Below are 7,004 nucleotides of genomic sequence, written 5' to 3' on the forward strand. Positions count from 1 at the left end.
AATGGGTCGGCCCGTTGGTCGCACTACCGACCCAAAACTAAAAGAGGGCGGACGGCGGACGGGCGGGCGACCCAAATGGACAAAAAGCGGACAAAAATGATGTCCGCTTGGGTCGGCCCGTTGGAGTTGCTGTAACCTCCCCATCCTAGAAACTCCTCCATTGACCGCACGAAAAGGTCAACACCGCTCCAGAGCACCAGTACAGCATTCATGCTGGCTCAGAACGACACGACCTCTCACACCGCACTGACATTGAAACGGCACACCAGCTGGGAGCGCCGCCCTCGCCGCTTCATTGTGCATGCGGTCGGCCTGCGTTCAACGACAGCCTATCTGTCCATGTGCCCGCATTAAATGTGTGTGCGGTTGCCGATAAATGGCGAGCCGGCGTCACCCGTCCGTCCTTCTACCCATCATTAATCACGTCGCCAGTTGGCAGTTGCCGTGCCACCCCTCCCCCCGCTATATGAACCGCAGGCTCGGTCATAGCCACATCCATCGTCCTCCGCTCCCTTTCTTCTCTCTGCACCACATCCCCATGGTCTCCTCTAGCTCCAAAGCCGTGTGTGACAGTCTCTCGTCCGAACAGTAAAAGGAGATCACCGCAACTGCAGCCGGCTCGCAGGCGAGCCGGCAAACAAAGGCCGGCGTTGTGCACGTCCCAACGGAGCATGCGGCTGAGGACGAGCTGGCGCCACCCTCCTCGTCGGTCCATGCCGGCATCACCATGGGTGAGGCTGATGCATGTGCCCACTACACAACATGGTGCTGGAGGGGCGGAAGGCTGCGTTCTGGCAGATGCAGGCTGACCATGACTACAACCTCCGCCTCCTCGACGAGCACTGATGCGTGGAGGAGCTACTCGCCGTCGGCACGGCCATCACGTTGGATGTGGACGTGGTAGAGAAGGAGGCGTTGGTTGACTCCTATCGCACCGCCCATGAAATTCGTCGTGACCACTGACGGTACCACAAGCATCAGGCAGACCTACAAGCCCTCAAGGAGTTTGGAGAGGCATATGATCTCGTTTGAGATATGAGTTGATGATGAAGGCACCCATCTGAGGACAAGGAGGACATCACCAACTCCTCCACGACCACGAAGTTGACACATCTGCGGGCGCCGGAGACAACGAGGAAGAGTATAGCATGGAAGGTGGTCAGCCCTCGGATCCCAAGAAGCCCACCACTCTTTCGCTCCCGCTGAAGCCAAGCTTGGCGGGCTCAACATCATTGGTCGATTAGCTGCTAGCAAGACTGTGGAGGCGGCGGTGGAGGCGGAGCTTCATTTTTCGGGGCTCATGGCTGGCCCGAGATGGGGACCGGACGTCGATGGTCATTTCAGGCTAAGTTAGAGTCCAGTCTAGTGCAAATATGTCGAAACCCACCCGGTTTATTTAAAAATTATTCAAGTTTTAATGAAATTTGTACAATTTGTTTAAATATGTATCAATTTGTTTGGATGGACGTTGGACGTATGTGGCTAGTTTTGTATGGCTGGCTCCCGCATCTGTGTCCGCGGATGGATGCGGTGTCCGATTTGCGGGTGAGCGCTGGAGATGCCCTAAGGTTTTGGTGGGTCTTATAGCATCTACAACATCCTCAAACACCATCTATGCGTCCTCAAACACCATCTATCTGTCCGAGCGAACGGGTTAGTGACCAGTCATAAATCGTGACTCAGTCGGGCTTCTCAAACCAACACGTACATCTAGGCTGATTGGCACCCCGATATCTGGTGCGGATATGAAGACATGTGGACGCACCCTGGCGTGTTCGCCACGTCGGATCCAACAGACAGGACCCACCACAAAATCCCTCGGACCTTACCAGGTGAGCCATTTGCTCTCCTCACTTCTCCCTCGTCCATCCTGGCCCTTCCCTGGCTTCGTCGCAATCCTAGCTCCGCCATCGTCTCGACCCCTCAGCGCCACCACCACCTCCACAAAACTCCTTCCCAGCAGGACCACCTAGGACATTGTTGCCGCCATCCTGAACCCTCAGCGCCACCACCACCACGCCCACAAAACTCCTCCCCGGTCGTCTCACCACTCCGAACGCAGCCGCAGTACGTCTTCTCCGACCGCATCTTGCCCAAGTAATAGAACAAGTCCACGTCCTGGAATAAGATGCATATAAGATTATGATTTTTCTGCAGATGCATCAGAATCTTCAAGGTCAATAGTGTTGGAAATATGCCCCAGAGGCAATAATATTGTATTATTATAGTTCCGTTATTCATAGTGAAGAGTTTATATTCCATGTTATAACTGTTATGATCCTGGAATATTCGATTCAGTGCAAAACTCATATGCACATGTGGAATGGTAAACGGAAAACAATAGGTTCCCGGTCTCGCCTCTAAGACTGGCTCAAGTGTTGTTGGTGATCACATTTCTGGATCTTAGGATATCATTAAGTGTAATGATAGTCCTAGAACAACATTTAGGGTATGGTGTTAGAAGAACAATCATATTAAATCGACCCAATACTTGTCTGTTATACTATGTGATCATATCGTCTGAAATCATCTGTTATAACACGGAGTGTTAGCATGTGTTTTAGTTCCTCAGGCCATGAGAGTGTCTCGGTCACTTCCTACCGGACGGTGGGCTTTGGGGTTGCTCAAACGTCATCTATAACAACGTGATGATAACGACAACTTTCAGGCACACCGGAAAGTTTGACAAGTGACCGGACAGCTCGAGAGTGGGATTTGCTCCTCCGACGATGGAGAGATATTCTTAGGGCCCTCTCAGTGTGACGGCATCCATCATCGTCTGGCCAGACACAAGTGACTATGTCACAGGGATGCCGGAACACGTCAACGAGAAAGAAGAACAAAACCGGTAACGGGAGCAATGGTATAGTGGGCATGGTGATGACCCAAGAGGATACCGATGCACACCGGGTTTTGTAAAGTATCGCGAAGCAAAGGGAACATCACATGGTAACCAAAGGTTCACTTGAATATCATTTGTGTAATCATAGGGACTGATATAGATGTCCACGGTTCCGCTATCGGTCATTGAACGAAGGGGTTTCGTTCATGTCTACGGTTTACCGAACCTACGGGGTCACAAGCTTAAGGTAATCACAATCTGCTGAGTGTTAGTAGGACAGGAGCGATGAGAATATATTTGTGGAATTGTTTCATTAATATCCGAAATAGTTCCAAGAGGTTCCGGAAGCGTTTCGGGGTCACCGGAAGGGTTTCGGTGAATACCGGTTATTACCAATTTATATATATATATGTGTGTGTGTATGTGTGTGTGTGTGTGTGTGACTACGAAAAAAAGACACATCCGTGACATTTCGGGCCGAACGAATTTTTTTCCTGTCATACATATGACACTTCTACAACGATAATTGTGACAAAACCCGGTATCATCATAAATGTGGTGGGCTCCTACTTCCATGACAAAAAAACATGACAGAAAATGGGCTTTTCGTCCTCAACGGGCCGGAGACGCAGCTGCATGTCACAACTCCAGTTCAGGCCTTGCCTGCCTTTGCTTTAGCCTCCATGCATCATGTCTAAATTTTATGAAACTTTGAAATGGGGGCTGATAAACCCTAGTAGCAAATGAAATTCAACTAGGGTCCAAATAAAATCATTTTCACTGAACCCAAAATGCCCTTCTAAATTGTTCATCATCTCTGCCTTGGTCTAGAACATATGACAAAAATGGTGCACACTTTTCTAGGACAACAGAGGGTCACTGAATTAAATCATATGCTACTTGCAATTGGGCATTTAAATGCTATATATTATCTTAAGTGCTCAATTAATTCTGAACTTAAGTGTGGGCTGTTAGGAATAATCCTAACAGAGCCCACAATTATTTTCAGGATTTTTGGAAACGTTTTGGCATTTTTAATAAAGCTCAGAAGTTACAGAAAAATAGAAAACATAATTTAATTAGAAGAAAGAGAGAGAGAAGTCCGTTGGGCTACTTACCTGACAGCCTACCTGTCGGCCCACTACTGTGCTAGGCCCAGCCAGCCACCGCACCGTCTTCAACCTCCTGCCAGTAGGCAGGAGGGCGTGTGTCCGACGCGCACGACCACATGTCGAGCCACGTCCTGCTTCCCGCTGCTGCCCCGACACGCCCAGACGACGCCATGGAGACGCCCGAACCCGCTCGACCTCTCTCGTGTGCTTCTCCCCTCCTCTGGTCCTCTCTCCCTCTCGCGCCCGAGCGCCATCGTTGCCGCCGCTCGCTGCTGCCGTGTCCACCGCCTCCCCCGTGCTCCCCTGACCGGTCCATGAGCTCCGCCACGATGTCCTCGACTTCCTCGCTCCGCCACTCGTCACCGGGCGCGCCCCTCTGGCCTCACCGAGCTCGTCCCCGACTGCCGTCACCGGAGATCCCCCTCACCGCCTCGCTCAGCTCCAACCTCCTCCAAGCCCGCCGTCTGCTTCACTGCATCTGCCGTGAGCCACTGACCATCATCCCCATCTCCGTTCTCTCTGACACTCGTTGTAGTCGCCGCACCAAGCACACCCGCGCGCGCAGCCGCCTGAGCTCTCCGTCGGCGTGGCTCCGGCCATGCAACAACTCGGCCGTCCTGTCCAGTGACCTCGCCGCGTCGCGTAGGGCCTGTAGATGCCTCGAAAGTGCCGACTTGTCCGCCGTAGCCTCGCCCCTGAGATCACCCGAGCTTCGGCAACCGCCGAGGTCATCGCCGGCGACTACTCCGGCCACCCCAGGCCCAACCACCACCACTACTCGATGCGGACGTGCGTACGCATCACATATATGCCCTCCGCCGCCCATTTGGTCGTCGGAGACGCAAACCCGAGGCTCGCCGCCGCGACTGGCCTCGCCGGCGTCAAGTCGCCGGTGGGTTGACCCACTTTGACCCCGGCTGGACCCAGCCTGGGTCAATGACATGTGGGGCCGGCCCCTAACTAAAATAGTTTAATCTTTAGTTAGTGCTAATCACACTGTTAGGGGTTAATGACCTCGCTAACTAACTCTGTGTCACTGACATGTGGCCCCAGGCCCTTAACTAACCTAGGTTAGGATTAGATTAATGTTAATTAACTTGATTAGTTAGGTTAGTCACTGACCAGTGGGTCCCACTGGTCAGGTTTGACCTGGACGGCGCCTGTTGACCTGCTGACGTCGGCATGACCTAATGCTGACGCAGTAAAACATTTCCTGGATTTATTAATAATCGGGAAATTCCAGAAAATATCCAAAACTTCAAAAATTCATAGAAATTAATCTATAGCTCCAAATGAAATAAATTATATATGAAAAATGATCAGAAAAATCCAAAGAATCTGAATATGGCATTTTCATGCATGTTTGAACAACTTATGCCTGCTGATCAGGTTAAATCAAACAAGTGGCATTTAAATAATCATGTATGGAGTTGAATTTGAATCTTTGGTTCAAACCAACTTCATTTAATCTGGTTTTAGTTGCATTAGCTCAAATCACAACATATTGCCATGTCATGATCATGCATCATATTGTTGCATTGCATTGATTGTGTTCCCTCTCGTTTGCCGGTGTTTGTCCCCTCTTAGTAGACGAGGTTTCGACGATGAGATCGATGACACCGATGAAGAGATATACTATCTTCAGAAGTGCCAGGCAAGCAAAACCCCCTTGTTCATTCCGATACAATCCCACTCTCTCGCTCCTGCTCTCTTTTACTTCATTAGGACAACAATGATTCATATGTTACTTGCTACGATAGTTGAACCCCTTATCCTCTGCATGACCTGTCATTGCCACGGTAAATAGATGAAACCCACTAGCATGAGTAGGAGTTGTTTGAGCCCTGATGTGCCTACTCGTTCATGCTTGTTTGTCATGCCTGCTACTGCTTAGAGTTGAGTCAGGTCTGATTCATCGGGGATGAATTGGAATAGTGATGAACATGTCCTACTGTGTGTGAGCTAAGTGTGTGACATGATTTGGCAAAGGTAGGGGTGAGAGGCCATGTAGGAGTACATGGTGGATTGTCTCATTGAAACCATTCTTAGGAACTGAGTTTTGTGTTTGTGATCCATGAACAACTACTACCACGCATTGGGCCCAAAACCAATGGACCCTCTCGACTTATTAACTGCCCTTGTCCTCTGTCCAGGAGTTGCAACTAGTTTCTGGTGTTTGTAGGGTATGTGTTGGCGGCCCTGTGTAGCGCTGACCCTAGGGGTGGGCTATGATGCGGTAGATACACCATGGCACGGTGTATCGGGCGCCCGTTTGGTGTCTCGGGAACCCTGCACACATCGTTTGTGGCTGTGAGCGAAACTCCGGCCGGATCTCCTCGCGGATGGAACCCGAATAGGCGATAAACCTGGACTAGAGACTTGTGTGGTTAGTCAGGTCGTGGCTGACTCCCTCGCCAGGCTTCCGCTTGAAGATTGCCGAGATACACAACGTGTACATGGTGGTAAGTGGCGAGAGCGTGTGTGAAGAAGTACACCCCTGCAGGGTTATAAATGATCTATTCGAATAGCCGTGTCCGCGGTAAAGGACTTCTGGGTTGCCTATAACAGTTCATAGACAAGTGAAAGTGGATACTCTAAAATGCGCAAGATAAGCGTGAGCGCTACGGATGGTGTTCTCGTAGGGAGACGGGAGCAGATCCATAGTGGTGTATTGATATGGTGAATATGTGGACTTGTGTGCGCCACCTCAAAAAGTTACTTGTGATCGTAGTTCAGGATAGCCACCGAGTCAAAACTGGCTTGCTGCAGTTAAACTCCACTACCCCCTTTGTTGATACCGATGCATATGTAGCTAGTTCTGATGTAAGTCTTGCTGGGTACATTTGTACTCACGTTTGCTTGATTTATGTTTTGCAGAGAGACGTCAGTCTCGCTAGTAGTTCCGTGTGGACTTCGACGTTTAGCTTGTTACCTCAGCTACGATCTTGTGCCCTCGGCAGGGTCTTGTAGATAGTCAGGCTTCTCAGCCTTCTTCATTTGTAGTTGTCTGTACTCACGCAAGTTAAGCTTCCGCATGTGCTTGTTGCTTG

The sequence above is a fragment of the Triticum aestivum genome, chromosome 4A (genome assembly GCF_018294505.1).
Source record: "Triticum aestivum cultivar Chinese Spring chromosome 4A, IWGSC CS RefSeq v2.1, whole genome shotgun sequence".
NCBI lineage: Eukaryota > Viridiplantae > Streptophyta > Magnoliopsida > Poales > Poaceae > Triticum > Triticum aestivum.